At 46.8% G+C, this 16,536-nt stretch overlaps 1 protein-coding gene across 2 annotated transcripts in view; it reads left to right on the top strand.

Moving 5' to 3' along the window:
* Positions 1-13,267: 13,267 nt before the first annotated feature.
* RIMBP2 (RIMS binding protein 2) overlaps positions 13,268-16,536 on the top strand; it is a 139,287-nt gene continuing 136,018 nt past the window's right edge. For both annotated transcript variants that reach the window (XM_032603398.1, XM_032603399.1), the window contains exon 1: positions 13,268-13,342. The gene's annotated coding sequence lies outside the window, so the exon portion shown is untranslated. The remainder of the gene's footprint in view (positions 13,343-16,536) is intronic.

The raw sequence follows: 16,536 nt of genomic DNA, 5'->3' as shown, positions 1-16,536 counted from the left end.
TGTAAAACACTGAGAAATTTTTAGCCCTTTTCCCTCCACATTGAAGGACTCTACAGGCATACATTTTGCTTCTGTCAGCTCTTGGAGTCAAGTGGTCCTGCGTGAATGAAAATGGAGACGGCAGATCTGTTGACAGTCCCATCCAGAGAGAGACAGGGTAAGAGCAAACGTGCTTGAAACTAGCAAGGCTCTCACCGTGGGTCCAGCCTCAGCAAAAGGGGAAATTTTAAAAAGTGATCTGGATTTAGCTCTAAGCAGTGACGTGGACCCTCTAATGACATCTCCATGCCAGAAAGAGAGGCAGTCTCATTTCCTCCATCAGAAGAGATCAGGACGCTTCCTGTTCCCCGAGGCCAAGGAATTTGTGATAGGAGAAGACTTTCCTTTGCAATTTGAGATGCGCTGTGTACGCTGTACAGCCTGGGTTGAGAATTCTGCACGGGGACACTAGAAACTTCCATTTGCTTTCTTTCTAGTGTGTAGCAGGATCTTTCTCATGGACTGTTTATTTCAGTCTTCCCAATGACCTTGCCAGGGTATGGGTTGTGGTGCCCATTTCTATAGGTGAAGGGAGGGAGAAGTAGAGAAGTTAAGTAATTTGCTGACAGCAACACAGCTGGCCACTGGGTGAGCTGGGGGTCCTCCAAGGTCGAGTCTCAATCTGCTTTTTCTGAATCTCCACTAACCTCATACTTGGGACCTGATACCTTCTTCCCAGCCCAGCACCCTCCATCCTGCATCGCCAGTGGCAAAATGGGATTCATGGAAGATAAGTCTACTCATAGAAATGTCAGCTACAGAGGCAGAGGCAAACTGTGGGGGCAAAGTCAGGTGGTTCTCCTGTCTGCCCAGGAGTATCCATGGACCAATTCCAGCGTTTGCAAATATGCAGCTACAGCTGACATCTTGTCTAGGTACAAGGGGCACAGGTCGCCTTGGTGGTGTCCCAGTGTTCTGTTCCAGGATTCCACTCAGGGCCTGACATGGCCTTTAGTCATCCTGCCTCCGTAGTCTACTCAGATTTCTGAGAGTTTCTCAGAATCTTAGAATATCCCCAATTTGGGGGTTTCTCATGATTAGACTGGGGTTATAGGTTTTTGGAGAAGGTACCACAGAGGTGAAGTGCCCTTCTCATCTCCTCCCATCATACAATGTCAATGTGGTGATGATGTTCTCACTGGTGGTGTTGACCTTGATCTCCCGGTTAAGCTGGTGTCGGCCAGGTTTCTCCACTGCGAAGTTGCTGTCCTTCTCTAAACATATTCTGGTCTCTGGAAGCAAGTTGCTAAGTCCAGTCCATACTCAAGAGGGTAATCAAGCTCTATACTGGAATTTTACTTGATTTTAGTGAACTTTAAAATGAAACAGCCATATGTGTCTGGTGGCTACCATATAGGACTCCAGTAGTGGAGGTGGGCTGGGGGATAGATTATTGCCAAAGTCAGCCAATCCATAAATGCCCCAAATAAATGAAAGTCCGGATGCAATTCATGTAATTGGAGTGTTGATTTTGAATGTTTAAAAAACTTTGTTGAAGCATAGTTGATTTACAATGTTGTGTTAATTTATTCTGTACAGCAAAGTGAATCAGTTATATATATATATATATATATATATATATATATATATATATTCTTTTTCATATTCTTTTCCATTATGGTTTGTCCCAGGATTTCAAATATAGTTCCCTGTGCTCTACAATAGGAACTTGTTTTATATCCATCCTATATATAATAGTTTGCCTCTGCTAATCCCAAACTCCCAATCCTTCCCTCCCCTCCCCACTGCCTTGGCAACCACAAGTCTGTTCTCTATGTCTGTCAGTCTGTTTTTGTTTTGTAGGTATGTTGATTTGTGTTGTATTTTAGATTCCACATATAAGTGATATCATATGGTATTTGTCTTTCTCTTTACCTCACTTAGCATGATAATCTGTAGGTCCATCCACGTTGCTGCAAACGGCATTATTTTGTCCTTTTTTATGGCCGAGTAGTATTCCATTGTGTATATGGACCACATCTTCATCCATTCATCTGTCGATGGACATTCACGTTGCTTCCATGTCTTGGCTATTGTAAATAGTGCTGCTGTGAACACTGGGGTGCATGTATCTTTTTGGATTATAGTTTTGTCTGGATATATGCCCAGGAGTGGGGTGGCTGGATCATATGGCAACTCTATTTTAAGTTTTTTGAGGAACATCCATACCATTTTCCACAGTGACTGTACCAATTTACATTCTTATCAACAGTGTAGGAAGGTTCCCTTGGTTGTGAATTTTTTGATGCCTAAAAAGGATTCTCAAGCCCTTTCGGGAACCGCTCCCAGAGGAGGATTCATAAAGTCAACAAAGAGCTTGGTTTTCCTTTTTGAGCTTCTATTTGAGGATAAATTGAGTCAATCATTATTAAGTATAGGGACTAAAAGTGTCAACCTATTCTAGGACCACCTGCATTTCAGAAGGCAGTAACCACGGGGTGATATTTATTTGACCAAAAATAATGTCTGTGGGTGAGAACCTCCCTCCAGCTCCACAAGCCAGTCCCGCTCCCTCCCCTCTCCTCCCCTCCCCACTTCTCCCTCTCTCTCTGGCTCACATACACCCCTACCTCTGTCAATTATTTTTATTCTATTTACACAGAGTTAGAAAGGAGGCAAAACAATTAGTGGTTACCTTTTGGGAGAATCTTGACTGGGAAGGAGACAGGAGAGAAATTTGGGGGCTACTGAAAAGTTCTGTGTTGTGACCTGGGCTATGATTGTGCTGACGTGTGCACTTTCTAACAATTAACAGAGCTGAATGCCTATGATTTGTGCACTTTTGTGTATGTGTTTTTTACTTCAATCTAAAAAGTTAATGAGGGACTTCCCTGGTGATCCAGTGGTGAAGAATCTGCCTTCGAATGCAGGGGACACGGGTTAGACCCCTGGTTGGGGAACTAAGATCCCACATGCCGCGGGGCAGCTAGGCCCTCGCGCCACAACTACTGAGCCCGCGCACCTCAGCGAGAGAGCCCACATGCCGCAAACTACAGAGCCCACCTGCCCTGGAGCCCATGGGCCACAACTAGAGGGAGAAAGTCTGCGCGCCACAAATAGAGAGAAGCTCGCACACCCCAACGAAGAGCCCATGCCGCGATGAAAGATCCCGCATGCCTCAACAAATATCCGGCATACTGCAGCTAAGATCCAATGCAGCCAAAAAAATAAAGAAAGAAACAAACAAAGAAAAAAACTTTTAAATAAAGAAAATAATTAAAAAAAAAAAAGTTAATGAAGTGCCCATCAGTAGATGGATGGATAAAGAAGATGTGGTGTGTGTACAATGGAATATTACTCAGCTGTAAAAAGAATGAAACCTTCCCATCTGTGGCAACATGGACGGACCTGGAGGGTATTATGCTAAGTGAAATAAGTCAGACAGGGAAAGACAAGTACCATACGGTATCACTTATATGTAGAATCTAAAAAACAAAACAAATGAAACAAACAAAACAGAAACAGACTCATAGATACAGAGAACAAACAGGTGGATGCCAGAAGGGAGGTGGTTTGGGGGGTCAGATGAAGTAGGTGAGGGAGATTAAGAGGTACAAACATCCGGTATAAGAGAAAGATGTCACAAGGATGTAATGTACACATAGGGAATAGAGTCAGTAATACTGTGAGAACTTTGTATGGTGACGATGGTAGCTCGTCCTGTTGCAGTGATTATTTCATTATGTATAAAAATATCAAATCACTGTGCTGTACGTCTGAAACTAATATAATATTGCATGTTAATTATAACTCAATAAAAACAAAACAAAACAAAAAGTTATGTTAAAAATACCTGAAACATCCAGGGACTTCCCCTGGCAGTCCCGTGGTTAAGACTCCACGCTTCCACTGCAGGGCACACGGGTTCAATCCCTGGTCGGGGAACTAAGATTCTGCATCTTGCGTGCCGCTCAGCACAGCCCAAAAAAAAAAAATATCTGAAACGTCCAGGTAGGAAAGGAATTTGGTCTGTTTTCTATGACGTTCGACGTACCACGATGTGGACAGAAGACAGATTTGGACCTAAACTCAAATATGTCTTTTCTAACACCTGGAGGTCTCTGAGTCATAAGGCAAATCCGGTCACTAATCAATCGGAGTGATGGGTCTTTGGGGGAGACACTTGGTATTACTGAGTGAGTGGCTGCTCAGTTTGCCCAGGGTTACAGCCTGACTCTGCCTGGTTGGGCCAGTTTGCAGCACGGCTGTTTCCATTTGCTTATATAACTCCAAGTTTCCATGATCAAGAATTTGGAATGTGGTGAAGGAAAGAAAGCGCCTAGGTTGGCAGGAGCGTAAGACGCTGGAGCTCTTAAAGGAGTGGTGCCATTTTGTAACAACGTTGTAACAATATGGTTACTGATAAACTATCTCTTGAAAAAGCAAACACTTTTTAAAAGGCACTTAAATATTTTTTTATCGCCGTGTTATTTGTGGAAGGATCCTAGGAGGCTCATCCTTTCCATGAACAAATTTCTGTCTGATCACTTGTCCTTCCAGTTCGTAGCTGGCAAGCTCAGTGCTCAAATGTGATGTTCAGTCGATGGGTAAAATCCTCTATGTGATTCCCTGGTTATACATTTTTCTATATATTGTACTCTCTCTCTTTTTTTTAATTCTTAACCACCCTATTGCATAAATATTTTATTACAGGCATCTTTAAATCCTTTTTGGAGAGCAGGTGGGAGATGGTTTTAAAATTCTTACGCATCGTGTATGCCGAACAAGCCTATGGAAGAGTTGCATTTTATGCCAGCATTCAGCTCCAAAGCCAGCAGGTTATGCCGAAGTCATATATAGAAAAAGGGATCCTGAAGGTCCCTTTGGCAGGAGCCATATTGGAGATGAACCTAACAGGTCTCAGCTTTTCCCTCTAGCGCTGGGGGGGGGACTGCTGCTTATTGGTTGAGGACCAGATGCAGTGTTGTTTGCATCTAGGAGACCAGTTGTCCCACGTGGGTCTCAATGCGGGAGATACTTCCAACAGGAAGAGCTTATGGAGAAATAGTTGGGGAATAACCTTTCTTGTCTCACAGCACTTCAGGCTCTGTTGCTGGAGGAATTGATGACAATTTTCAAAAATGGAGGTTAAATTCATACAACATAGAATTAACAGTTTTATAGTAAACAATTCAGTGGCATTTAAGCACGTCCACAGTGTCGTACAACCACCACCTCTATCCAGTTCTAAAACATTTTCGTCACCCCAAAGGAAAACCCCGTATCCATTGAGCAATCACTCCCGCTTCCCCGCTCCCCCCAGTCGCTGGCATCCAGAAGCGTGCTTTCTGTCTTTATGGATTTACCTATTTTTTGTATTTCATACCAAATATACACAGTATGTAACATTTCGCGTCTGGCTTCTTCCACTTAGCTTGATGTTTTCAAGGTTCACCTTGTAGCGTGTGTCAGTGCTTCATTCCTTTTTATGGCTGAATGACATGCCGTTGTATGGAGAGACCACGTTTTGTCTCTGTGTCCCTCAGCTGATGGACACCTATCTGAGTTTTTTCCACATTTTGGCCATTGTGAATAGTGCTGCTGTGAACATGTACGTACAAGGATTTGTTTGGACCCCTTTTTCCAGTTCTTTTGGGTATATATCTAAGAGTGGAATCACGGGGTCATAAGGTAATTCTGTTAAACCCTTTCGAGGAAACAGCCAATTCTTTTCCACAGCGGCTGCACCGTTTCATGTCCCCACCAGCAATGTAGGAGAGCTCCAACTCTTCTCCGTTTTAACTGTCCTCTCTTCCTCTCCCCGTGCTCCCCTACCCTTGTTAATCCCGTGTCGAATAACTCTCCTAGGTCCAGTCCCACCGTTTTTGGTAGAGAAGAGCTGTCTTTGGGGCCAGCCTGTGTACTGACGATAGTGACCAATGGGAACCAAGCATAAATTTCACTGTGCTTGTGTTTAACCATTAGAAGGACCAAGCACACATAGTAAGTACATGTAAACTGATGAAATACAATCACTGAGAGACGCTTTCTTTAAAATACAGGTGTTTGTCTGGGTCATGAGCTCAGCATTACAACCTGTTTGGTGTGTTACATGTTTCCATTTCAGCTCGTCTCTAACCTATATTAGAAAAATAGCTTTTAAATAGCACGTGTGCTTTTCCGTAATTGCGTTATTGGCATATGTACGATGCCTGAATATCAAGCGGGTCAAGGAACAGCGTGTATTCCAAGTGCACATTTATGGGTTTTTCTGATTACAGACGGGGACTTAGAGATTTGGGTTTCTCTCTCCCTGCCCCGACCCCCAGAGCGTTACAGGAAAACAGAGGCAGTCCCTCTAGTTACATAACGGTCTTTCACGTTCAAGTTGCCCTTTACAGATTGCAAAGTGTGCTTTTGTGCATTATCTCATTTAAATTGCCAGGAATACTCAGAGGGTTAAAGAATTTACCCAGAATCACACCTGGTAAATGTTAGAATTAGGTCTCAAACCCAGGTCTTCTGAGTCCCAGTATTTCTCCAAAGCATGTGAATGACTTAGATGCTGTCCTGGGCCTTGACCACAAGAGGCAGGAGTGGGGCTCAGCTTGGTCAGGACCCTGGACAGGAACAGAGCAAGCTCCTCCCCCTTCCTTCCGGCTCTCTCACCCCAGGCGCTCCACGCCTTCCTGTTATTCCCCCTTCCTCTCTCTCCTGCGCTACTGCATCCTCCCTGCCCATGCCTTTAGGCTAGAGCCACTCAGGAAGACTTTTCAGAAAGGAAAATATTATCAAGCACATCCCAGTGTTGACTTTCATAATTTTTACTGTATATTATTATCATTGGTAATTATAGCACTTTGCACAATATGATCCTACTAGACTTGCACGTTATAACAACATAGTCTTTATTATATTTAAACATAGTATGATTATATATTTATAATTCATAATGTAATTACATGTGCGCAGCGATAAAACTGGTTTATAAAATTTTTACAGCTTTTCTAAACCATACAGCCGACACAGATGAACAGGTTAGAAAGAAACAAATGAGAGAAACCCATGAAGTTCAAAATTCAAACTTATTGTAATTTAATGTGTCGGATGATATTATTTTATTTAAACTGAATTTTCCTCTGTAAGTAAAGATGGTGCCCTTGACGTAACTTTACTTAGGCAGATGGTGACAGCTGCCTGAAAGTTGATTCAACGTTCCTACCATTGATCTCTTTCAAACTCCTGCAAAATCTTTGATTCTTAAGCACATATGAAGGCATGTGGCTTGCACTTGGTATGAAAGCACCATTTATGTTAGCCTTTGTTATCTTTTCATTACCTTGGGGCAGTCAGGATGGTAATTCTTCAAGCCAGTGCAGACACACACACACACACACACACACACACACACACACAGGCATTGAAATTCAGTAGAGTGGTAAGGAGGCAAGGGATATGCTTATATTTATTCCTTTTAGATTTCATGGAAATAAAAAAAATACCAAAATTTTCTTCTCATAGACCACCCCCCAAGACTGTATCTTCAGCCCCCAGCCTGAGGAACGCTGTCCCAGGTCTCCCAGGACACCCACTCCTCCCAGCTGGAGGCATTTCTGAGCCCATTGGCAGCTCCCAGGACCAGGAAAGCTGCAGGACATCGCTCTTCAGAGGGAGAGTTGGGGGCGACAAGGGTGCAGGGAGCAGCGTGGTCCAATGCTCGGGAGCTGCCCCACCTGCTACGTGGAGGTTACCTGTTCAGGTTACTTAACCCTTGGTGCCTTAGTTTCCTCGTATACCAAGTGGGGATAGTAGTGTCCACCTCACAGAGATGTTGTGAGAATTGGATGAGCTTTTAAAAAGAAAAACAAGGAAGCGACGAGCTTAGATCAGCTCTTGGCTCGGAGTAGGAGCTCCATGCATTGCAGCCGAGATGTAATCGAATGTGCACTCATCTCCCCTCACGTGGTCTCATCCCCGAAGTGCTTTGTGCTTCTCTTCTGCCATCGCTCCTTCCCAGTGTGGCCCTGCCGCTCGCATGAGCGTCACCACCTGCGGCCTTAACTGGATTTCCCGCGAGTGTCCCTGTTTCCATCACCCGCCAACAGCCACTTACCTGCAGGAGGAGGGTGGAGCCACTGGGTTTTGTTACCTACCACTGCTGCTGCCCGAGCCTGCATCTCCTCCGCCTTCCCGCGGCCACGCACATCCCTCGGAGACTCATCTTGGGCTCGCTTCTCCTGTTCAACTCGGTATTCTTCCAAGAACTATCGACTCTCAGTTTCTGGGCCTCTCCCGTCTGTCACACGCTGACCTCTGCTATTCCATCCTCAGCACCTGTCTTTGTATTTTTATTTTTGTTTTATTTTTGAAAACTTTTTAAAACTTTCTATTTTTTTTGTTGAAGTAGAGTTGATTTACACCGTTTCAGGTGTACAGCAAAGTGATTCAGTTATGCATATATATTTATGTATTCTTTTTGAGATTCTTTTCCATTCTAGGTTATTGTAAGATACTGAGTGTGGTTCCCTGTGCCACACAGTAGATCCTTGTTATTTATCTGTTTTACCTATATAGTGGTGTGTATCTGCTAATCCCAAATTCCTAATTTATCGCTCCCCCGCTTCCCCTCTGGTAGCCGTAAGTCTGTCCTCCGTGTCTGTGAGTCTATTTCTGTTTTGTAAATAAGCTCCTTCGTATCACTTTTTTTATAGATTCCACGCATAAGGGATGTCATGTGGTATTTGTCTTTCTCTGTCTGACTTACTTCACTTAGTGTGATCATCTCTAGGTCCATCCACGTAGCTGCAAATGGCGTTATTTCATTCTTTTGATGGCTGAGTACTACTACATTGTATATATGTGCCGCATCTTCTTTGTCCGTTCCTCTGTCGATGGACATTTAGGCTGTTTCCATGTCTTGGCCATTGTGCATAGAGCTGCTATGAACACTGGGATGCGTGTGTCTTTTTGAATTAGAGTTTTCTCCAGATATATGCCCAGGAGTAGGATCGCTGGACCATATGGTAGTTTTAGTTTTTTGAGGAACCTCCATACTGTTTTCCATAGTGGCTGCACCAACTTACATTCCCACCAAGAGCGTAGAGGGTTCTCTCTCAACACCTCTCTTGAAGGTCACGGGGGACGTCTTCAATGCTGCGCCCACTAAGACCACGTCTATCCTGTGGTCCTCACCTGCCTTGGGTAGCATTTGATGCTGTGGACCCTCATCCTCAAGTTTGTGCTTCCTTAGCTTATAGGACGTCACACTCCTTGTTTCCCATCACTCCTGCCCAGCCCTTTGCAGGAGCCTCTTCTTCTGCCCATTGTAATATCTGTGTTTCTCTCACTCTGTCCTGGGTCCTCCCTTTAGTCTCACTGGCAGATGGCACTCACTCCCGTGACTCAGGCTTCAGGGGTAACTGGTCCCAGGTGTCCTCAACTCAATACCAGAGCTCTCTGATCAGCCTTCTGGGAGCTGGTCCTAACCTCCAAATGTTCATCTACAAAGTGGGAAAAAGGACTGTGCCCTTTTCTATCTGTGGTTGCAGGCAACTAGATTCGACAAACTGTGTGTTTTGATTCCTACTGGGTTAGACCCTGTCTCATGCATCCACTGTTTGGTGAACCCTAAACCCTCTTACTTGGATGGCTTTAAATGTAAAGTATCCAAGACTCAATCTGCTCCCATCACGATGTTGAGAATCTCCCAAGGACAGGAAAGCTGTACCGTTTCCGAAGAAGTGAACAGATACACAGAGGCTGGTTTTTCTCTCTTAACAATCATTATTTCAGGTCGGGAAGACTGAGCTTAAAGGGTGATTTCATACAGCTGGTGTTCGGAAAGTTCTTTGTTATCACAGTCCTAGTGATGCATGAGTCACTGGCTTTGCATCTCCAGGCGGTGGGCGTGGGCTGTCAGATTCAATTCCTGGGCCCTCAGGATGTGGTCAGTAGTCAACAGTGTCAAACCCCCAGCACAGGGGAAGCCAGTGTGGCGCAGATCACACTGTAGCGGGGGGAGGTGTGTGTGCACACCTGTGATCTGGGCGCTGGTGTGGCCGGCCGCCTTACCCCAGGCTGTGAAAAACCTCGTCACTCAGCGGGAGTGTCAGATTATATTAAGTCCTCGCCGTCCCCCTCCTCCTGTGAATTGTCATAGCTTGTGCACCCGCGCCTGTTGGCGAGTCTCATTTTGTCGTGTTGCAACTAAAAGCCCACATCTTTGGGGGGCCTTCTGGTCTCAAGCATGCGACCAGTACGTGAGGTGTTCCGTCTCTTGCTCGGCAGCCCTGCTTTGGTGGCACTGATTAACCCAGAAGGGCTAGATTTCATTGGAGCGGTGACAGCTTCCCCGGGTGGGCAGCTCTTGTCCTGCACGGTGTCAGTGATGAAAGCTTCCAGGGTAAGTCTTGCCACTTCTCAGCATCTTATAGGACTGGAAGCGTGAGCAGTAGGCTTTTTCTGAATTTTCCCCTGAGCAACGCAAGATGCATGCATGTCTGAGGAACATCCGTGCTCTGTTACTCCGAAGGGCGGGAGGACCGATGTCTGCTGTCACCGCAACACTGAGGGCGAGACCACATGTGTCCCCTGCTCGCCTCTCAGCTTTTTCAGGGGTGATCAGCAAGTCTGGATAAGTGAGATGCTATAATCTGGCAAAGAAATCGCATAGTCTGTGTGGCTTACGTGGCATCTTCACCCTTCTTCGGGCTTTTACCTGGACGTGTTGATTGCCGAATGGGTTCTTTGAGCATCACTGTTTGAGGGGCTTTGCCTTCTGCTGAGGAGTTTTCTGTGGGGTGCAGGATTGTTCGTCCGGGGATGAGTTTGCTTTTCAGCAGCTCTTTCTGTTCCCAGCTCCTCTCGGCTGGGGAGCCAGTACAGTAAGCTGTACCCCAATTGCCGATTCATGCTGGGACTGATTTGGGGAAGCGATGGCCACGTGTCCCCCCTTTTGCCTGGTGACACTGTGGATCGGTGCTTCCCGGACTGGATTCAGATCCTGGGCTTTTTTCCTTGTGAAGATTGATTTTATCAGGTTAAGCAGCTGACCTTGATCACTGAGATGGAAAATAGATGGTAAAATAGATGAATGTAACTTTTCTACAACCACTGTAAAACCGGATGAAAGAGTCAGCGCTGCTTCTCTTCCCGACGTTCCCTTCTTGCAATCCACTTTTCTAGGGCAGTTGCAGAGGGAGGTGATGGTGGATATGGCAGAAAGCGGAAGGTGTGGACAGTGACAGTGGCGCCTCCAGTGGGGAAGGGGACCCCTGCTTGAGCTGCCGTCGTGCGCGGGGAAGTGCTTGGTGCTCTACGAGAACCATCTCCTTTAATCCTGCCAAAGGCTGCTTGGGTAGACACTTCTACATCCTTCCATCTTAGAGAGTGTAGAGATATCGGACAACCTGCCGGAGGTCACAGGACAACACACGGAGGAGCTAGAGTTTGTATTTAGCCAGTTTGACCTCCGAACTGACATTCTAACCCTGTTTAAAGTTGCTCCTGTAACTCCCTGAGACACGGCCACCGTAGTTCACCTTGGGGCATCCAAGCCCTCCAAGTCCAGGAGTCAGGTGTCTGGATCAGTGCACCCATCCCTGTGACTGCTGGTGACTCTCACACGTGGCACATCTCAGAATGTCTCCAGGTTCTTCAGGGAGCTGGCAGGGGACTCCACTGTAACTGCTTGATTTAAGAAAGACAACCATGAATTTATGCCGCTGGGGACATCTCAGAGGAGGGAGGCACTTTCCCACAGGTTGGGGATCATTGTTTTCCAGAACCAGACCCCGCGGGTGAGGCGCGTGGAGATTGCTTCCGTGTGCTTCATCACCATGGAAACCGGGGAGGTGCCATGGAGAGGAGGAGATCTTAATGACGGTGGCCGAGGGGAAGGGGGCTTGACTGAAATACGGGACCTGAAAACAGCCAGGAGGAGCCTTTCTTCCTGTGGGAGGTGTTCAAAACCGTGTGATTCCTGCCCCTTTCCTGTCGTGGGTGTGAATGAGTCCAAATCCAGACCTCTCAAAGTATTGCAGAAGAGATTCCCAGGTCAGTTCAGACGCGGGTGCTCCCCAGATAGTAACTCACCTAGGAGGTGAGCAGAGAACACACGTGTTTGCAAGCAAACAAGAAAACCGCAGACCTGACTACTGGTGGCCGTTGCCGTCACCTTCCACGGTGGGCCACTAATCGTCCCTGTTGCTGCTTCCTTATGCTTTCTGAATGGACGTCATCCCTTCCTTTATCTTTGCAAGGACCCTCAACTTTGCTCACTGATGTCATTGCCAGGCTGCTTTGTCATTTTCATTTCTTCTGGAGTCAGTTCACCCCGGTTACCAATTTTGTTAAATCTCTTTAGTAGTGTGAGTTTTCTTTCTGTGTTTTGGAGTTTCTATTTTCAGACTCACCTTCATGGGACATTTTTACCCCCGGTCTATCTCTTTCTGTGCTCACCTTACTTCTTTGTAGTCCTATCCCACCCTGTGGACGCTCCCAGTTTTACTACTGGTAGCTCAGCTTTCCTGCACAGGTGATATCACTGAGCCGGGGGGGGGGGGGGGTCTGGTCCCTCTGCCTCTCCAGGGAATTCCCTTATGTGAGCTAGAGCTCTGGGGTTGGGGACTTGACCTCAGTCTCGGGTCAGGTGGTGACCTTTGCTCAGGTCTCTAGCCTCAAGTGGGACGCTTCCAGTCCTGCGTAGCAAGAAAAATTGGGGTCCTCATTCTCTCTGCCCATTTCTGGACTCAGAGTCTGGCGGGTCCTGGGAGTTCCACCACCACACGTGTTCCAGCCATCCACAGTCCTCGTAGATTTTTATCTTCTTTTGGAGCAAGACAGTTATCTACCGTTTATTATGGCAATGTGTTTGGAGCAGTGTTTGTGAGGAGAGGGGGCGGGTCAAAGCTTGAGATAAACTCCAGTTGGAGAGCAGTTCTGTTGCCGCTTTAGGACACAAACGTGTAATGCAGGTCAGCACACCGTGTATCGGATGTCAATTATCTTCTCACACTTCACTACAGGCTTTATAGGTATTATTTTATCGTCTGCTTGTAACATCATCGTAAAGTATCATTCCTCCCGTTTTATAGAGTAGGAAACTCATGGCTCGGAAAGAAGAGAAGAAACCGGTCCAATACCACGAGGCTTGTGAATCGCAGAACCACACCCAACCCACGTCTAATTTCAAATCAGAACCTTTCACCACTGTGTTCCACGTGTCTCTGGAGGTTGGGGCTTCATCTCACCATGCCCTTTCCTTTTGTTCTAGGAAAATGCACTGAAGGATGCTGCCCAGGGAGACCATCGCCTGAGACCCCATCATGCAGGCCTTCCCGCAAGGGCCCGGCAGCTGGACAAGGTAACCGACAGCCACTATTGACGGGCCACCGGGAGGGGGGCTGTCAGGCAGGGACCTGGGGAAGGCGAAGAGGGAGACTCACTGCAGGCCACCCAAAGGAGGGTGGCCGGGACCCTGGGTCCCGCCTCTTATATTTCACCATGTGGCCACTGCACGAAGCACTTGGGAAATGTCTCGTTTGCCGTCTGCTAGGTATCCCTACTTAGACGTCTGTTCGGTCACATCGGGGCCAGAGCAAAACTTCCCATGTCCAATCCCCAAACCATTGCCTCTCCTAGTTTTCTCATCCCAGTGCCTGGCCGTCGCCCAGCTGCTCAGGCCAAGATGCTGGGAGCCGTCCAGGATTCTTCCTTTACTCACCCCTGCACCCCACTCTGAACAGCCCATCCCCACTGTGTCCCACCAATGCAGGCCGCCATTTCTCTGGCCCAGATGCTGAAATGGCCTGCTTACCACCCTTCCCGACATCCGACAGTCATTTTCCGGCAGGATCAAGAGTGATCTGGTGATTCAAGCCAGGCGGCGTTGCCCCTCTGAGAACACTTCCTCCCCAGATAGGAATGCAGCTCTTCCCCATGGCCACCACCTTGCTCAGCCTTGTCACCTGCCTCTCGACCTCTGATTCCTGAAGTTCTGTCCGCCCTGAACTTCTTTTTGCTCCTCTGACCACCAAGCCTGCCTGGGCAGGCCATGACTTGCCCTGCTTAGAGCTCTACTCCCTTCTTTTCCGATGGCCATCAGCTTCTCGCTCTTCATATGTCAGCCTAGGAGTCACGTCCTCAGCTAGACCTTCCCTGCTTCCCACCTGCGTCCCTCCCTCCTCCTCCTTTTAACCATGTGGCTTCACCTGGCTTTTGTCTTCTTGTGTCTCTTATTACTTGGTCGATCATGTGTCTTCGCTAATGTGTGTGTCTGTCCCCCACCCCGTAAGAATGTCACCTCCCAGGTAGCAGAGGTCTTTGCCTTCATATCCATCACTGTATCCCCAGCACCTGATCTAACAGGACACAGTGGTGCTCAGAGTAAATATTAGTTAACGATTGGTTGGTGGTTTGGAGTCGCTAATTTCACAGATGTACTAAAGCGTATTTCAGTTACTATGAGAATTAGAGCTTTCTTGATTACACACTTATTTTCCTGCCTTCCTGTTTGGCCTTTTTTTTTTTTTTTCTCCCCCCCTCCCCCCGCAAAAGTTGTGCTTTTCAGAAAATAGCAAGTGTTGGTGGGAATGTAAAATGGTGCAGGGACTACTGAGAACAGGATAGCAGATCCTTAGCAAATTAAAAATGGAGTCACACCATGAACCAACAACTCCACTTCTGGAGATGCACCCAAAAGAATTAAAAGCAGGATTGAGAAGCAGTATTTGTCCACCTCTGTTCATAGCAGCATTATTCATAATAGCCAAAATGTGGAAGCCACCGTGTCCATCTACAAATGAATGGATAACAGAAGGTGGTATATACATACAATGGACTATTACTCAGCCTTTAAAGGAAGGAAGTTCTGACAGCGGTGCTGCAACACAGGTGAACCTTGAGGACATTATGCTCAGTGAAAAAAGCCAGTCACAGAAGGACAAACACTGTAGGATTCCACTTATATAAAGTCCCTAGAGCAGTCAGATTCCTAGAGACAGAAAGCAGGATGACAGGTGCCGGGGCTGGAGCGGGGGATGGGGAGTTAGTGTCCAGTGGGGACAGAGTTTCAGTTTGGGAAGATGAGAAAGTTCTGGTGGTGATGATTGCACGACTATGTGACCGTACTTCATGTCACTGAGCTGTACGCTTAAAAATGGTTAAGACGTTAAATTTTATGTCATGAGTATTTTACCACGATTAAAAAAAAAGATGTGTTTTTTCTACACCCCCAACTCTCCCTTTAGTTCCCCTTGCCCCCTATTCCTGCCAGGCCCTGTGTCCTCTGTCCTTTTTCCTTCCAAACAGGAAAGTCTCTGATAAACTCACTCACGCTGAAGTGTGAATCCATAATGAGGCTTAGTGACCTTCTCAGCCCAAGAGTCTTTTTATCTAAACAGGAACAAAGATGAAAAAAAATGGTGGTGGTTTCGGCATCAGAGGCGGGCTGACGACAGGGCTGGGCAAGCTGGCCAGGGGAAGGGTTGATCCTGGGATGGCTTTCTCTCTTTCTTTCTCTTTTTCCTTTTTTTTTTCGCTTTCTCTCTTTCGCTCAGATCACTCCATGTGTGCGTCTGTCTGCTCCTAAGCTGGGTTCCTACACCTGGAGTGTGGTCCCTGCTTGGTGATGGCAGACCCAGGTAGGTGGTGGGTACCACCACCGTCTCGTTCCCGGACCGGTCTCTCTAGCTACCCTGAGGGGCACCCCTGCTCCCATAGAACTCTCACCAAATCCGACATTATTTTTTCACTTGAAGATTTGAAACTTGTTCCCCTGCTGCCTCCACACTATGGCCTTTTATAAATTTATTTATTTATTTTTGGCTACGTTGGGTCTTCGTTGCTGTGCACGGGCTTTCTCTAGTTGCGGCGAGCGGGGGCAACTCTTCGTTGCAGTGCGCAGGCTTCTCATTGTGGTGGCTTCTCTTGTTGCGGAGCTCGCTCGGGCTCTAGGAGCGCGGGCTTCAGTAGTTGTGGCTTATGGACTTAGTTGCTCTGTGGCATGTGGGATCTTCCTGGACTAGGGCTCAAACCCGCGTCCCCTGTATTGGCAGGTGGATTCCTAACCACTGCGCCACCAGGGAAGCCCCACCATGGCCTTTTAAACAAAGCTTCAAGGCCCAGAAAATGAGCTCCCTTCAGCCTTAAGAGACTCTCAAGAGGGAGGAGATATGGGGATATATGTATATGGATAGCTGATTCACTTTGTTATAAAGCAGAAACTAACACACCATTGTAAAGCAATTATACTCCAATAAAGATGTTAAAAAAAAAAGACTGCCCTCAGGGACCAGGGTAACTTGGGGATGTGCAAGGGGCAGGCTGGTTTGTGCTGCTGCTGAAAACATACAACCACAGCACCAGATCCACTGGGGGGCCACCCCTGTGACCTGTAGAAACACAAGGAACCTTCCTGGTTCTCTGGAAGACGTCTGGGAATTCCTAGTTCCCCCAGCTGATTCGGGCTTGGATTTGCAGTCTGCTTTTTAGTCGCCTTGATTAAATAAGCAAATGTAATGCTCAGAGCTCTTAATTATTGAGGCAAAGGGATGCAGT

The sequence above is a fragment of the Phocoena sinus genome, chromosome 14 (assembly GCF_008692025.1).
Source record: "Phocoena sinus isolate mPhoSin1 chromosome 14, mPhoSin1.pri, whole genome shotgun sequence".
Taxonomy (NCBI): domain Eukaryota; kingdom Metazoa; phylum Chordata; class Mammalia; order Artiodactyla; family Phocoenidae; genus Phocoena; species Phocoena sinus.
Note: the sequence above shows the minus strand (reverse complement) of the source record. Positions and strands in the feature narration are given on the sequence as shown.